Consider the following 16,274-nt stretch of genomic DNA (forward strand, 5'->3'; position numbering starts at 1 on the left):
GGAGATGTCACTCCACTCTCAGGAAAAAGACCGGAGATTCGCCGAGGGATTGTGTCTTTATTGTGGTAAAGGTGACCATTTGATTAAGTATTGTGAGCGTCGTTTAAGTAAAGAAAAAAAAAGGTCAGTTACGCCCGTATAGCTTGTTTATGCTCTGCAGGAGTATTTCTTTCTGGGAGTACTACTCTGCAGGGAGATTTGATTGAATTTCAGGTATTTGTGGATTGTGGTTCAGCACTTAATGTGATTGATAAAGGGTTTTTGGAAAACCTTAAATTGAAATCCAAACCTTTGTCATCACCTATTTCTGTGGTTGCAATTGATAACACTCCTTTGAAATGTATTACTCACAAGGTTGCTGCATTTTCTCTCATTATCAATGGAGTTCACCAAGAAATTTTGGACTTGGTTGTTTTGGATAATTTACCCTCTCCAGTTGTTCTAGAATTGCCTTGGTTAAACCTGCACAATCCTTTATTGGACTGGTCTACTAATGTGATTAAGTTTTGGAGTCCGAAGTGCTATGATAAATGTTGTAATGGTCGCTCTGCGGCTGTGGAAAAAGTGGAATTACCTGTACCTATTCAAGATTTTTGGAGGGTTTTTTTGGAGGAGTCGCAAGTTTTACCTCCTCATAGGGATTATGATTGCGCCATTGAGTTTGTTCTGGGTGCTACTCTTCCCAAAAGTCGCTTGTTTAATCTGACTATCCCTGAAAGAAAGGCCTTGGAGGAGTACATAGAGACTAGCCTTGCTGCTGGTCACATTAGACCAGTGGTCCCCAACCTTTTTTGCACCAGGGACCGGCTTGAAGCAAGATCATTTTTCCATGGCCCAGCAAGGAGGGGGTGGGGTGGGCGGGGCTTTGGTCATATGGGGGCGGGGTAATGGAGGGATTTGGAGTTTAGTGCATACTTATCATATAGTGTAGACCAGGTCCCCGCCAGGAGCTATGCCAGGAGCCCCACATAATGTGCTGTGCCAGGAGCCGCATCACTGAGGCCCCATCACGCCCTGCAGCAGGACAGGGCAGCTGTCCTGACAGCTGCTGTTCAGCTGCATTTACTTCATCCCAGGGGCGGACACAGACTGTAGTGGGCCCCTGTGCAAGAAATTTTTGGGGGCCCCCCCCGCCCTTCATAAGGCAACAAAGTTATGTAAACATAACCCCCCATGTGCATCTCTCACCCCCCCATGTGCAGCTCACCCCCGTGCATCTCTCATCCCCCTCCGTGCATCTCTCATCCCCCTCCGTGCATCTCTCATCCCCCTCCGTGCATCTCTCATCCCCTCCGTGCATCTCTCATCCCCCCCGTGCATCTCTCACCCCCCCGTGCATCTCTCACCCCCCCGTGCATCTCTCATCCACCCCCCGTGCATCTCTCATCCCCCCCGTGCATCTCTCACCCCCCGTGCATCTCTCATCCACCCCCCGTGCATCTCTCATCCCCCCCGTGCATCTCTCACCACCCCGTGCATCTCTCACCCCCCCGTGCATCTCTCATCTCTCCCCTCCCTCCCATGTGCATCTCTCATCTCTCCCCTCCCCCCATGTGCATCTCTCATCTCTCCCCTCCCTCCCATGTGCATCTCTCATCTCTCCCCTCCCCCCCATGTGGATCTCTCACCTCTCCCCTCCCTCCCATGTGCATCTCTCATCTCTCCCCTCCCCCCCATGTGGATCTCTCATCTCTCCCCTCCCCCCATGTGCATCTCTCATCTCTCCCCTCCCTCCCATGTGGATCTCTCATCTCTCCCCTCCCCCCATGTGGATCTCTCATCTCTCCCCTCCCCCATGTGCATCTCTCATCTCTCCCCTCCCCCCATGTGCATCTTCCATTCCCCCCACTCCTAGTTAATTGTATTTAAAAAAAAATAAAACTTGTTATACTTACCCCCATGCGATCCCTGCAGAATCCTGGCGCTCGTCCAAATCGCTGACACCAGGTTCTCCTGACTTCCGGCCATGTGACGGCGCCGTCACATGACCGGAAGTCAGGGGAATCATGAAGGTGCTGCCGCAGCAGCGCAGCGCTAAGATGTCCCGGACCCGGTGCTTAGCATGCGGCCGGGGGCCCCATGAGGAGAGAGACGCACAAGAGGGGGGCTCCTACCGGCCGGGCCCCATACTGGAGTCAGGGCAGTCATGCCCTGATGGCGGCCCTGCTGGAGGCTGGAGGGGCCCCCTCTCCCCGCGGACCGGCTGAAAAACCCCAACGGCCCGGTCCTGGTCCGCGGACCGGCGGTTGGGGACCTCTGCATTAGACCTTCTAAGTCGCCTGTGGCAGTCGGATTCTTCTTTGTTAAAAAAAAGGACGGCGGTTTATGTCCATGTCTGGATTTTCGTGAAATTAATAAGATTACCGTATGCAATTCCTACCCATTACCGTTAATTCCTGACTTGTTTAACCAGTTAGTGGGAGACAAGTGGTTCTCCAAAATTGATCTCCGGGGGGCATACAATTTGTTACGTGTGAAGGAGGGTGATGAATGGAAAACTGTTTTTAACACTCCGGTAGGTCATTTTGAGAATCTGGTGATGCCTTTTGGTCTTACCAATGCACCTGCATTTTTTCAGAACCCTATTAATGACATCCTGAGACCTCTGATTGGTAAGAATGTGGTTGTGTACTTGGATGACATTTTGATTTATTCACCAGATCTGGAGTCCCATTGGCAGAGTGAAGTTTTGCAGTTATTGGGTGATATTTCACTCTTTGCTAATCTGGAGAAATGTGAGTTCGCTGTGCAGAAAATTAGTTTTTTGGGCTACATTGTCTCCAGCGATGGCTTTGAGATGGACCCTGTGAAGGTTCAGGCTGTGCAGGAATGGCCTAGGCCTATTGGTTTGAAATCTATACAGAGATTTTTGGGTTTTGCCAATTATTACAGGAAATTCATTAAGAATTTTTCTGTAATTGTTAAACCTCTAACTGATCTCACCAGGAAAGGTGCGAATACGGCCCAGTGGACTACTGAGGCCATTGAAGTTTTTGAGTATCTCAAAGAGAGGTTCAGTTCTGCCCCTATCCTTATGCAGCCTGATGAGACCAAGCCTTTTTTGGTCGAGGTCGATGCTTCATCGGTGGGGGTCGGAGCAGTTTTGTCTCAGGAGAACAAGGGTGGAGTACATCCTTGTGCCTTCTTTTCGAAAATTTTTTCGGAAACCGAACTGAATTATGATGTTGGAAATTGGGAGCTGCTGGCTATTAAACTCGCGTTTGAACATTGGCGTCATTTTTTGGAAGGCGCTAGATTTCCTATTCAGGTTTTCACAGATCATAAGAATTTGATTTATCTGGATGCTGCCAAGCGCTTGAATGCCCGTCAAGCTAGATGGGCACTTTTTTTTTCTCGGTTTCATTTTTCTGTTACCTATTTCCCTGGTACTAAGAATGTTAAAGCCAATGCTTTATCTCGCAGCTTCTCTCCTACGGTCGGTGCCGAGGAGGAGGAGAGCATTTTACAGAAAGGAGTTGTGGTGGCGGCTTTGGACTCCGTTTTGGAGAATGGGATTCTGAAAGCTCAAGAAGATGCTCCATCTAACACTCCCCATGGGAGGTTGTTCGTGCCTGGAGCCTTTAGGAGAGATTTGTTTGTGGAGTGTCATGAGTCTCTGTTGGCAGGTCATCCAGGAATTTCGGAGACTAAGAGACTGATCAGTCGCAGTTTTTGGTGGCCTGGATGGCAGAAGGAAGTCATCAAATGGGTGCGTCAGTGTACTGTGTGCGCTAGGTCAAAGGCTTCACATACTCCTGCTGCGGGGTTGCTTTGCCTTCTGGAGGTTCCTAGTGTGCCTTGGACGCATCTCACTATGGATTTTATTACTGATCTTCCTGTGTGCGAGGGTTTTACTGTCATCTGGGTGGTCATGGACCGTTTTAGTAAGATGTGTCATTTGGTTCCATTCATTAAGTTGCCCTGCGCCAAGACACTCGCTAAGGCATTTGTTAAGGAGATTGTCAAGCTCCATGGCATTCCCACGGATATTGTTTCTAATAGAGGACCTCAGTTTGTGGCTCGCTTTTGGCGTGCTTTTTGTGACAGGTTGGGAGTCCATTTGTCATTTTCGTCTGGTTATCATCCTGAGTCTAATGGACAGACTGAAAGAAAGAACCAGGATGTTGAGCAGTTTTTGCATTGCTTTGTGGCGGACAATCAAGAGGTGTGGTCGGAGTTTCTGCCTCTCGCAGAATTTGCTCTTAACAGTCATACATCCTCCTCTGCTGGGTGTTCTCCTTTTTTTTTGTTGTACTGGGAGACATCCGTCTTTTGGTTCTTTCTCCAAATTGGGGTCGGCGGTGCCGGAGGAGGAGAATTTTTCCGGTGATTTAGAGAGAGTTTGGACTAATGTACGTTGTAACCTTCAAGAGGCTAACAAAAAGTCCAAGAAGTATTTTGACAGGAAACGTAAAGAGGTTTTGTTTACTGTGGGTGACATGGTTTGGTTGTCCTTGAAGAACCTGCGTTTGAGGATTCCCTCTAAAAAACTGGGTCCTAAGTTTGTGGGTCCATTTAAAGTGCTTCAGGTTGTTAACTCGTCTGCTGTTAGGTTGGATGTCCCTACTTCCTGGAAGATTAATCCTGTGTTTCATGTTTCCTTCTTGAAAAAGGCTGACGTATCTAATAGGGACGCCACTGTCACAGTTCCTCCTGTGGTGGAAGACGGCGAATATGAAATTTCTCGTATTTTGAATTCTAGATGGCATAGAGGGAAATTACAGTATCTTGTCTCCTGGAAGGGTTTCGGTCCCGAAGACAACTCCTGGGTAAGGACGGATGATGTCTCTGCTCCTAGGCTTGTTAAAGCTTTCCACAGGAGCTTTCCTGATAGGCCTGGAGGATTCAGAGGATCCTCATAGAAGAGGGGGTACTGTTAGAACCCTCCTGTTAGTTTTTGCTATCTTGTGTTTTGCGGTCACATGACCATCTGCCTATATATTCCAGCTCTGCCCTTCTGGCTTTGCTGGACTTCAGTGTAGTTTGACTGTTTTGCTAGCCTGGTGCTTCGGTGCCTAGCTCTGTCAGTTTGCTTGGTCCTCTTGGACCTCTAGTACTTTTTGTCAATTTGTCTTTTGTGTTCTACAACAATTTCTGTTTAGGAAGTGTCCCATTTTTGTCCCAGTCCTTAGTTCTTTAGGAGCCCTTCCTTAATTCTATAGGTCTTCGTTCAGACTAGCCAAAGAAAAAGGTGGGTCTGTTCACTAGGAACAGGCAGCCCGCTACATCGTAGGGATTCAGCTTAGTCTTACTGTAGGGACAGCTTTCCCCTATCTTTCCTTATTTCGTCTTGCAGATCACAACACACATAGCCTTACTTTGTTATTTAGATAGACAGATAGATAGATAGAGGGCTGCCACCAGGAATTTCAGGGCCCAATATTGGCAACATTTTCAAGCTCCCTTGAGACTCCGCCCAGGCTCCACCCCAGCTCCACCTCCACCCCTCGAAACTTCCACAGTCCCACCACCCAATCTTGGAAAAACTCCACTTCTGCACCACGCCCTCACCAATCACAGATTTACAGTTTCCACTCAACCATATATCATATACATAGCCAGCAACTTTTGTTTTGGCCAAAAGATTTTTTTAATCAACCACCACGACAAGTTAGACTCTTTTGGCTGGGCCCTACTTTACTCTAACCTATTAAACCTTTCTTAATGTATCCAATACTCTTTTTAGGTATATTTTTATTTCTTTTTCTTTAAAGGAATGTGTCACATACATTTTTTAAAATGACTAATAATATCACATTCAAGGAACAAAAACCATCACACCATAGCCGGACCACAATTTACCATCACATAGTCACCAAATAATACCACATACAAGGTATACTGCCACACCATGACCAGACCACATATTACCACCACATAGTGATCAAATAATACCACATACAAGGAAAAAATACCGCCACACCATGGCCAGACCACATATTACCACCACATAGTGACCGAATAATACCACAAGCAAGGAACAAATACCACCACACCATGACCAGACCACATATTACCACCAAATGGTCACCAAATAATACCACATATACACTGTGTGCAGAATTATTAGGCAAATAAGTATTTTGATCACATGATACTTTTTATACATGTTGTCCTATTCCAAGCTGCATAAGTTTGAGAGCCAACTACCAATTAAGTAAATCTGGTGATGTGCATCTCTGTAATGAGGAGAGGTGTTGACTAATGACATCAACACCCTATATAAGGTGTGCTTAATTAGTAGGCAACTTCCTTTCCTTTGGCAAAATGGGTCAGAAGAGAGATTTGACGGGCTCTGAAAAGTCCAAAATTGTGAGATGTTTTGCAGAGGGATGCAGCAATCTTGAAATTTCCAAACTTTTGAAGCGTGATCACCGAACAATCAAGCATTTCATGGCAAATAGCCAACAGGGTCGCAAGAAGCGTGTTGGCCAAAAAAGGCGCAAAATAACTGCCCATGAATTGAGAAAAATCAAGCGTGAAGCTGCCAAGATGCCATTCGCCACCAGCTTTGCCATATTTCAGAGCTGCAACGTTACAAGGTGTGCGATACTCAGGGACATGGCCAAGGTAAGGAAGGCTGAAAAACGACCACCTTTGAACAAGAAACATAAGATAAAATGTCAAGAATGGGCCAAGAAATATCTTAAGACTGATTTTTCAAAGGTTTTATGGACTGATGAAATGAGAGTAACTCTTGATGGGCCAGATGGATGGGCCAGAGGCTGGATCAGTAAAGGGCAGAGAGCTCCACTTCGACTCAGACGCCAGCAAGGTGGAGGTGGGGTACTGGTATGGGCTGGTATAATCAAAGATGAACTTATGGGACCTTTTCGGGTTGAGGATGGAGTGAAGCTCAACTCCCAGACCTACTGCCACTTTCTGGAAGACAACTTCTTCAAGCAGTGGTACAGGAAGAAGTCGGTATCGTTCAAAAAAAACATGATTTAAATGCAGGACAATGCTCCATCACATGCATCCAACTACTCCACAGCGTGGCTGGCCAGTAAAGGTCTAAAAGAAGAAAAAATAATGACATGGCCCCCTTGTTCATCTGATCTGAACCCCATAGAGAACCTGTGGTCCATCATAAAATGTGAGATCTACAGGGAGTGAAAACAGTACACCTCTCGGAACAGTGTCTGGGAGGCTGTGGTGGCTGCTGCACGCAATGTTGATCGAAAACAGATCAAGCAACTGACAGAATCTATGGATGGAAGGCTGTTGAGTGTCATCATAAAGAAAGGTGGCTATAATGATCACTAATTTTTTTGGTTTTTGCATGTCAGAAATGTTTATTTCTAAATTTTGTGCACTGATATTGGTTTACCTGGAGAAAATAAACAAGTGAGATAGGATTATATTTGGTTTTTATTAAGTTGCCTAATAATTCTGCACAGTAATAGTTACCTGCACACACAGATATCCTCCTAAGATAGCCAAATCTAAAAAAAAAAACACTCCAACTTCCAAAAATATTAAGCTTGGATATTTATGAGTCTTTTGGGTTGATTGAGAACATAGTTGTTTATCAATAATAAAAATAATCCTCTAAAATACAACTTGCCTAATTATTTTGCACACAGTGTAAGGGACAAATACCGCCACACCATGACCGGACCACATATTACCACCACATAGTGACCAAATAATACAATACTGATCATTAATAATAAAAAAAAAATACTAATATTACCATAAGTTTCATTATACACAGGAGCTCTCTACATAGTAGACGGTGTACAGTGATCACCAGTGACATTATACACAGGAGCTCTGTATATAGTGTCAGTGTACAGGTAATACAGTGATCACCAGTGACATTATAAATAGAAGCTGTGTATATAGTGTACAGGTAATACAGTGATCACCAGTGACATTATACACAGGAGCTCTGCATATAGTGTATAGTGTACAGGTAATACAGTGATCACCAGTGACATACACAGGAGCTCTGTACATTAGTATATAGTGTCATTGTACAGAGAACACACTGACTCACAAGTGACGTCTCTAGTTGAAGTCCTTCATCTTCGCTTTTTTTCACTTTCATCCAGCACAGACCGACTTCTTCCAGCCAGGACTCGTCTCTGCATAAAATAGCACACAGTTATCTAGAGCACATTCCCCAATTTCTACATTACGCAGCTGAATACAGATGTGCACCCACCATTAATATATAATTAGTTATTATGCAACCCACCATTCCAAATACAAATTGTAATCCACCACGGCCCCCCCACTAACTGTAAATAGCCACTTTCTCCACCCAATAAATATATAAATTAAATAGCACCTGTACTCTTTCCCAATTCATTACCAGTCACACTCCTGCATCCTCAACACCCCCCACTCTGTACCTCCCGCTCCCCCAATTCATTATATTTACATGAACCTCTCCACTCCAATTCATTATGTCATGTTCGTGCTCTCTCCCAACCTGTATTCATAATCATTTATTCTCCCCCACTCCCAATTCATCATTTGCTCTCCCCCACTCCCAATTCATTATTTGCTCTCCCCCACTCCCAATTCACCATTAGCTCTCCTCACCCCCCATTCAACATTTGCTCTCCCCACTCCAAATTCACCATTAGCTCTCCCCACTCCCAATTCACCACTAGCTCTCCCCACTCCCAATTCACCATTTGCTCCCCCCACTCCCAATTCACCATTTGCTCCCCCCATCCCCACTCCCCATTCACCATTTGCTCTCCCCACTTCCAACTCATCATTTGCTCTCCCCACTCCCAATTCACCATTTGTTCTCCCCACCCTCCACTCCCAATTCACCATTTGCTCTCCCCACCCGCACTCCTAATTCACCATCTGCTTTCTACCCCCCACTTCCAATTCAACGTTTGCTCTCACCACCCCCCACTCACTATTTGCTCCATTCACCATTAGTTCTCCCCACCCCCTATTCCCAATTCACCATTTGCTCTTCCCACCCCCAATTCATCATGTGCTCTCCACACTCCTAATTCACCATTAGCTCTCACTATCGCTCCCTCCCAATTGACCATTTGCTCTCCCCACTCCCAATTTACCATTAGCTCTCCCCACCCCCACTCCCAATGCACCATTTGCTCTCCCCACCCCCAATTCACCATTTGCTCTCCCCACCACAACTTCATCATTTGCTCTCCCCATCCCCAATTCACCATGTGCTCTCCACACTCCCAATTCACAATTTGCTCTCCCCACTCACCTCTCTCAATTAATCATTTGCTCTCCCCACCCACTCCCAATTCATCATTTGCTCTCCCCAACCACCCCCAATTCATCATTTGCTCTCCTCACCCCCCCATTCAGCATATGCTCTCCCCACCCCCCACTTCCAATTCACCATGTACTCTCCCCACCCCCCAGATCATTATCTGCTCTCCCCACCCCCAATTCACCATGTGCTCTCCCCACCCCCCACTCGCAATTCACCATTTGCTCTCTCCACCCCCACCTTCAATTCATAATTTGCTCTCCCCACCCACCATGTGCTCTCCCCACCCCCAATTAATAATGTGCTCTATCCACTCCTCACTCCCAATTCACCATGTGCTCTCCCCACCCCCCACTCCCAGTTCACCATGCGCTCTCCCCACCCCTTAATTCCAGTTCACCATGTGCTCTCCTCACCCCCCACTTCCAATTCTCCATGTGCTCTCCCCACCCCGACTCTCAGTTCATCATGAGCTCTCCCCACCCCCACTCCAAAATCATCATTTGTTCTCCCCACCCCCAATTCACCATGTGCTCTCTTCCCCCCCACTCCGAATTCATCATGTGCTCTCCCCTTCCCCCACTCCCTATTCTCCAAGTGCTTTCCCCAACCTCCACTCCCAGTTCATCATGTGCTCTCCCCCAAGACCATTTAATTAATTCTATTAAAAATAAATAAATTGATACTAACCTTTCATATAATCCCCTGCTGCTGCACTTCTGTACTGGCATCTTGGCCCTCTATGCAGACGCGTACGCGATGATGTCATTGCGTACGCACCTTCACCAGCACGTCCAATAAGAGGCGGAGGGACTGCACGGCCGTTCAGTTTTTATGGCTGTGAGAGCTCCAAGGGTCCCGGCACACGATACCCCAGTGTCGGCATATAAGTAAGCAAAAAAGATGGTAGCACTTAATAGAAAATTACATAAAAAATGGTGTATTTATTGGCCCGTGTGAACAGGTGCCAATGTTTCGGCTCAAAAGCAAGTGGATTTTTAATGCAACCAAACAAGCCTCATCAGGTCTAAGAAATGTATTTATTTTAATAAAATAAACAGTTTGTATTGTGGAGTCTGCTCCACTTCAGAGTTATTACATATATTGGGAATAACTCTTTAACCCCTTCCCACTTAAGGTACTTTTTACTTTCCTGACCAAGCCAAATTTTTTAAACTAATATGTTCCATTTTATGTGGTAATAATTTTTTTCTTAACACATTGTAGTTTATGTTCGTGGTAAATTTAGGTCAATATGATAGACATTTATATAAAAAATATCGGAAATTTGACAAATATTTAGAAAAAGTCTCATTTTTGAACTTTGAATTTTGTATGCCAATGAAATGTCCCATCCCTCAGTTTTTCAGGACCATCTACACATTTGAAAAGATTTTGAGGGATCTATATGTCATGTATACACCTCAAAATATTCAAAACCGTATTCAGAAATTTTGTATAACCCACAGGGCTTCATGCAAAGTTATATGAAAAATTACTTTTTATTATTATTATTAGCATGTGAAGGTATTTGCAAAGGGGGGTAGCAGAGGAATAGTGAGGCGAGAGATGAACTAGTCGAGCAGCAGAGTTGAGGATGGACTGGAGGGGTGCGAGAGTGTTAGCAGGTAGGCCACAGAGGAGGGTGTTGCAGTAGTCGAGGCGGGAGATGATGAGGGCATGAACAAGCAGTTTAGTAGATTGAGGGTTGAGGAAAGGATGGATTCTGGGAATACTTTTGAGCTGGAGGCCACAGGAGGTGGCAAGAGCTTGGATGTGGGGTTTGAAGGACAGGGCAGAGTCAAGGGTTACTCCGGGGACAGGGGAAAGTGTGATGTCATTTATTGTGATAGAAAGATCAGGTGGGGAAGATATGCGAGATGAAGGAAAGATGATGAGTTCAGTGTGCGGAAACAGTTGGCTTATCCTCGAGTATATACGGTATATACTTTAAACTGTAAAGTGTTAGTAACAAGGCAAATCAACAGTAGAACTAATAACAGTAAGCTTGGGATAGCAGAGAAAGTCTTTCACTATTTAACGTTAATGTTCTCTTCACAAAGGTGGTGTGCCCAGTCGTGTGAGTTTCCATGTAAGTTCTCTATGAAGCTCTGGCCCTAGCGGGGATCACTGGGTTTTCCGGCTAGGCCGCAAGTCTCTCTCTGATGTTCACTACTAGGACCAACCCTTCTCAATCACTATGTTTCCACAAAGTAAAATAATAGGAGCTATACTCACCTCCGGTGCTGGCACCATTCCAGCTGGATCACTGAGGGGCTCCCGCAGGAACTGAGCAGTCAATGTCTGTGATCCTAGCTGTTATCTTTAATTAACGCCTTTGATGCCGCAACCTATAGTATCAGTGGCATCTAGGTTGTCAAATAAAGGTAGGGGGCTCTTTTAGTCAACCAACTCACACAATGGCCCCCACAGCTGTAATTGTAAATCATGCCTCGCAGCATCGTGCAATAAAGCTCAACCAGGTTCACGTTCTGTAAAGGGACTAAAGTAAAAAAAGTAAAAAACAAAACGGTTCATAGAAAAAAATAATACAAATCCCAGGTCCCGTTCTTTGATGTGGACTTGGGAACTGAGCCGACAAATGATGGCTGCGTTATTCAGCCATCATCTGCCTCTAACAGTTGCGAGTGGAGGGAAGCGGCCGTTAACCTGTTATATGCCGCTAACAATCTGTGATGGCAGAATTTACAGTGACTGGTCCAGGTGGGGCACACTGTTCTAACTGTCCCTGCATCATGATTGTGGGGTGCCAATGGGTTGTCATGACAGCTTGAGGTTTTCTGAACACCCCAGTGCTTGTCATGACAATACTCTGTAGTATCGGTGTCTCTGCGCCTTGACAGGCAGAGACGCCGCACCTCTTACCGCCGCGCTCCCCGCCCGGCTTCCTCCGGCGCTCCTGCTTCTGCCGGCGCGCAGCTTCCCGGGCATTGTGCTTAGGGCGCCCTCTTAAAGGGGCCGCGCACGCCGTCCTAAGGAGTCCCCGGCCAATGACCGGAGGACCTCTCATATAAAAGGCACCTCCTCCAAGATGGAGGTGCCCATGCAAGGTTGTAGCTTTGTGTGTTAAACTCTGCTTCAGCCCTCAGGTACTGCTGCCAGCCTGACTACCAGTCCAGCCCGCCAGCTTGACTACAAGTCCAGCCCGCCAGCCTGACTACAAGTCCAGCCCGCCAGCCTGACTACAATTCCAGCCCGCCAGCCTGACTATTAGTCCAGTCCGCCAGCTTGTCTACTCTCCAGCCCGACAGTCTGTCTACAGTCAAGTCCGCCAGTCTGTCTATGGGCCTTGCCCGCCTGCTTACCTGGAAGCACCTGCCTGTTACCTGCCGTGCCTACCAGCCAGCCTATCTGGAGGCTCCTGCTTGTTACCTGCTGTGTCTGCCAGTCCGCCTACCCGGATCACCCGTCAGCCTGCCTGCCGTGCTCATCTGCTGTACCGGTCAGTCCCTGCCTTCTGACCCGTGGAAGTCACCTGCTCTCATACAAGTTCGGTCCCAGAGTAGCACCTGGTCTCTCTGCTCGGTCCTTCCCTGGTCACGGAGTCGATTGAGCCGCCGTATGACCTTGGTCAGTCCGAGTTGACAGCTACTTACGCCCCTCTGGTCCCTCCTTGCACCGCAGCACAGAGGTTCCACCACCCGGATCCGTAACATACTCCTTTGAACACATGCCTGTGGAGAGTAGGAGACTGTGATTTTTGCTACATACTGAAGCAGGGCTGCCACCAGGAATTTCAGCACCCCATACTGGCAACATTTCCGGGCACCCTTAAGACTCCACACCAGCCCCGCCTCCACCCCTCAAACTTTCCACCGTCCCACCTCCCACTCTTGGAAAAACTCTGCTTCTGCACCTCGGTTTCACCAATCACACATAAACAGTTCCCATCGAACACCATATCACATACACAGCCATCAGCTTTTGTTTTGGCCAAAAGATTTTTTAAGCCTGCCACCACGACAAGGTAGACTCTTTTGGCAGGGCCCTACTCTACTCTAACCTATTAAACATTTCTTAAACTATCCAATATTCTTTTTAGGTATATTTTGCTTATTTTTCTTTAAGGGAATGAGTGACGTACATTTTTTAAACTAATTGAAACCAGATTGTGATAATTTTTTATAATCTGTATTTCTGACTTCAGATTATTGTATCCTGCTTTCTGTACATTTATGGCAATCTGCTGTCTTGCCTGTTTGGAGATATGAACAATAGACATATGGATGTATATATATCACAAGACAAAATAGGGGACTCTAATTCCTAGGGAGAGTTTTCTATACATGTTCTCATGTTTAGTGACATGCAGATGTCATTGTGCAGGAAAGGGGAAGAGGTGAGCTGTGACACGACCTAATGTGAATGGTGGATTCTGTTATCTCTCATTGTAATCCTGCTGGCTATGATAATGAGGTGACTGCTGAAAAGGAATCTCTTCTGGACGTGTTATTCTATTAGAAAAGCAATTTCTGTTTATTTATTATTTATGATATAAGGGGTGACAAACTTTAAAGTAAATTCTTCCAAAACGTTAAACTATGATTAAAAGGATTGCCAATTTTCTGGTTATTCTTGACCAATGTGTTTGAGATGATGATAAGGCACTTAGTATTATGGTCTTTCTTGAACTTCGGCACTAAATACGAAATATGGGAAATAGACTATATTTCTATGCTGAATTTCTGCATTAAGGGCCTTTTATTCATCTCACACACACATTGGTTAAGAATAACCAGAGCATGGTCAATGCCCTTAACATAAAAGTTTTGTAAAACATTCCCACTAAACATTTCGCTAATTAAATCTATTTTTCATAAGAGTCATTTAGTTAAATCCTTTGGTCAATTGTGTAAAGTGCAAAATTATAATGTAACAAAACAAAGACAAAACGTATAACCAATTAATACAATGAAAATAAGGTCATTTTGTGAGGTCAGAAAACATATTAAAACAACAAACAGTTTTGCACACGAGGTAAGGAAATGAACCATAATAATAAAGACGTATTTCCATAAATTCAAGAACAACAATCAATAGTGCGCTCTATCCTAAAAACTGAGCCCTAATATTAAATGGGTATTCCCATCTGGGGTACGGATAGTGCATCGCAGGGTCAGTCAGGTGCAGGTCTCAGAACTGAAACATTACTATCCGATCTGTTACATCTGTCTAATGCTAGGACTTTGGGTCAGTAATCCCGCAGTCAGGCTAGGACACTCATCCATAATACAGGGGAACATACATGGCAATAACACACTAATGTAAAACTGGCTGCAATGTAGAAGATGTGAAGATGCAAATTTACATGTATGGAACAAGCAGTCGTTTTACCTGCTGGTTAGAAAAATCCTTAATCAGGTCTTTAATATTCAGGTGTCTGGCGAGCTCATGCTCAATTGACAGAAGGGCTCGGCTGTTTAACCGTTGTTCCGTCATTGTAGAATGCAGATAGTTCTTGAGAGTTTGCTAATGCTATCTCTCCTTCTGCTACTCAAAGTGGTTGGGTGATAAAAATTCTTGCAATACACACCTCTCCAAATCTTGAAGCTCGAATTTGTAGATGGCATTTAGTAAAGCCAGTGAACCCATGTTTTCTGTAAATGTAGCTTCATAAACTTTCCGAAGACGTTGCTACTCAGAAAGTAACGGTGATGTGAGATCTACCTGCCTTCCCATGGGTTGTTCCATCTCTTGCTATTATTTTGAATTATTTGGTTCTTTCCTAGAATGGGTGGTCAAGTATGAAACAGGTTCCTCCGCTATAATCCATTATCTTGACGATTTTCTTTTTGTGGGACCACCAGATTCCAGGTCCTGTCAATTTTTGCTGGACAATTTTATTTTTTTCGCGTCGGATTTTGGCGTTCCCTTATCCAGTGGAAAAACTTTTGCTACTACTTCGCTATCCTTTTTAGGAATTGAGATTGATTCCGTTGCCATGGTTTTTCACCTTCCCTCAGAAAAAAATTCAAAATTGCTGTCCCAGATTGAAGGATTCTGTTCTGTCCTCAAAGTAACACTATGTCAAATGCAGTCCATGCTAGGCCTCCTTAACTTTGCTTGCACAGTAATGCCTATGGGGAGAATTTTTCCAGACGTTTATCCCTCTCGACCAAAAGCATCAAGCTTCCCCATCAAAGAATTCGGATAAAACCTCCTTTGAAAGCAGACTTGCTGGTTGGGAAGGAGTTCCTCTTGTCCTATAATGGATATACATGCTTTTAGTCATCGGAATTGACTAATGAGGATCTCTCCCTTTTTCCCGATGCCGCTGGATCTACTGGTTTCAGTGTCATTTTTGGAGACCAATGGTGTGCCGAACCTTGGCCGGAATCTTGGCGCACTGAGGGCTGGGTTAAAAACCTTACTTGGTTAGAGTTATTTCCTATCATCACAGCCATTTCTTTATGGGGCCCATCCCTCAGGGATAAACGGATCTGTTATTGGACTGACAATATGAGTATTGTACACGCCATAAATCACTTGTCATCCTCATCTCCCCTGGTTATCAAATTACTCAGATTCCTGGTATTAAAATGCTTACGTTTAAACATCTGGTTTTAAGCCCGCCATGTTCCGGGTACAAATAATGTCATTGCTGATTCTCTTTCTCGTTTCGATTGGCAGAAATTCCGGGAATGTTTCCCCGCGGCCAAACCAGAGGGGCATCCATGCCCATCCCTCATGTGGGAGGTGGTAGAGAAAGATTGATGGAGTTGGTGAGATCTTCAGTGGCCTCGTCTACATGGCGTTCTTACGGTAAGGCATGGAATGAGTGGCATAACCTATTTGGGGATAGATCAGCAGCAGCATCCGACGCTGCCCGTCTGGAGGTCACAATCGAATATTTACTTTACTTGCGTAGCATGGGTGTTTCAGGAGCCGTTGCACAGAACTGCCTATCTGATCTCGGTGTTTATTTTCGCCTCTTAGGTTGGAACGATGTTACTAAGGTTTTCATCATTCGGCAGGCTATTATGGGTTGGAGGAGGGAGCACACTCGTCAGGAGAACAGACGGCCCATTTCTTT

Source organism: Phyllobates terribilis, unplaced genomic scaffold, assembly GCF_046119375.1.
Source record: "Phyllobates terribilis strain yellow unplaced genomic scaffold, ASM4611937v1 Scaffold_146__1_contigs__length_4606013, whole genome shotgun sequence".
Classification (NCBI taxonomy): Eukaryota; Metazoa; Chordata; class Amphibia; order Anura; family Dendrobatidae; genus Phyllobates; species Phyllobates terribilis.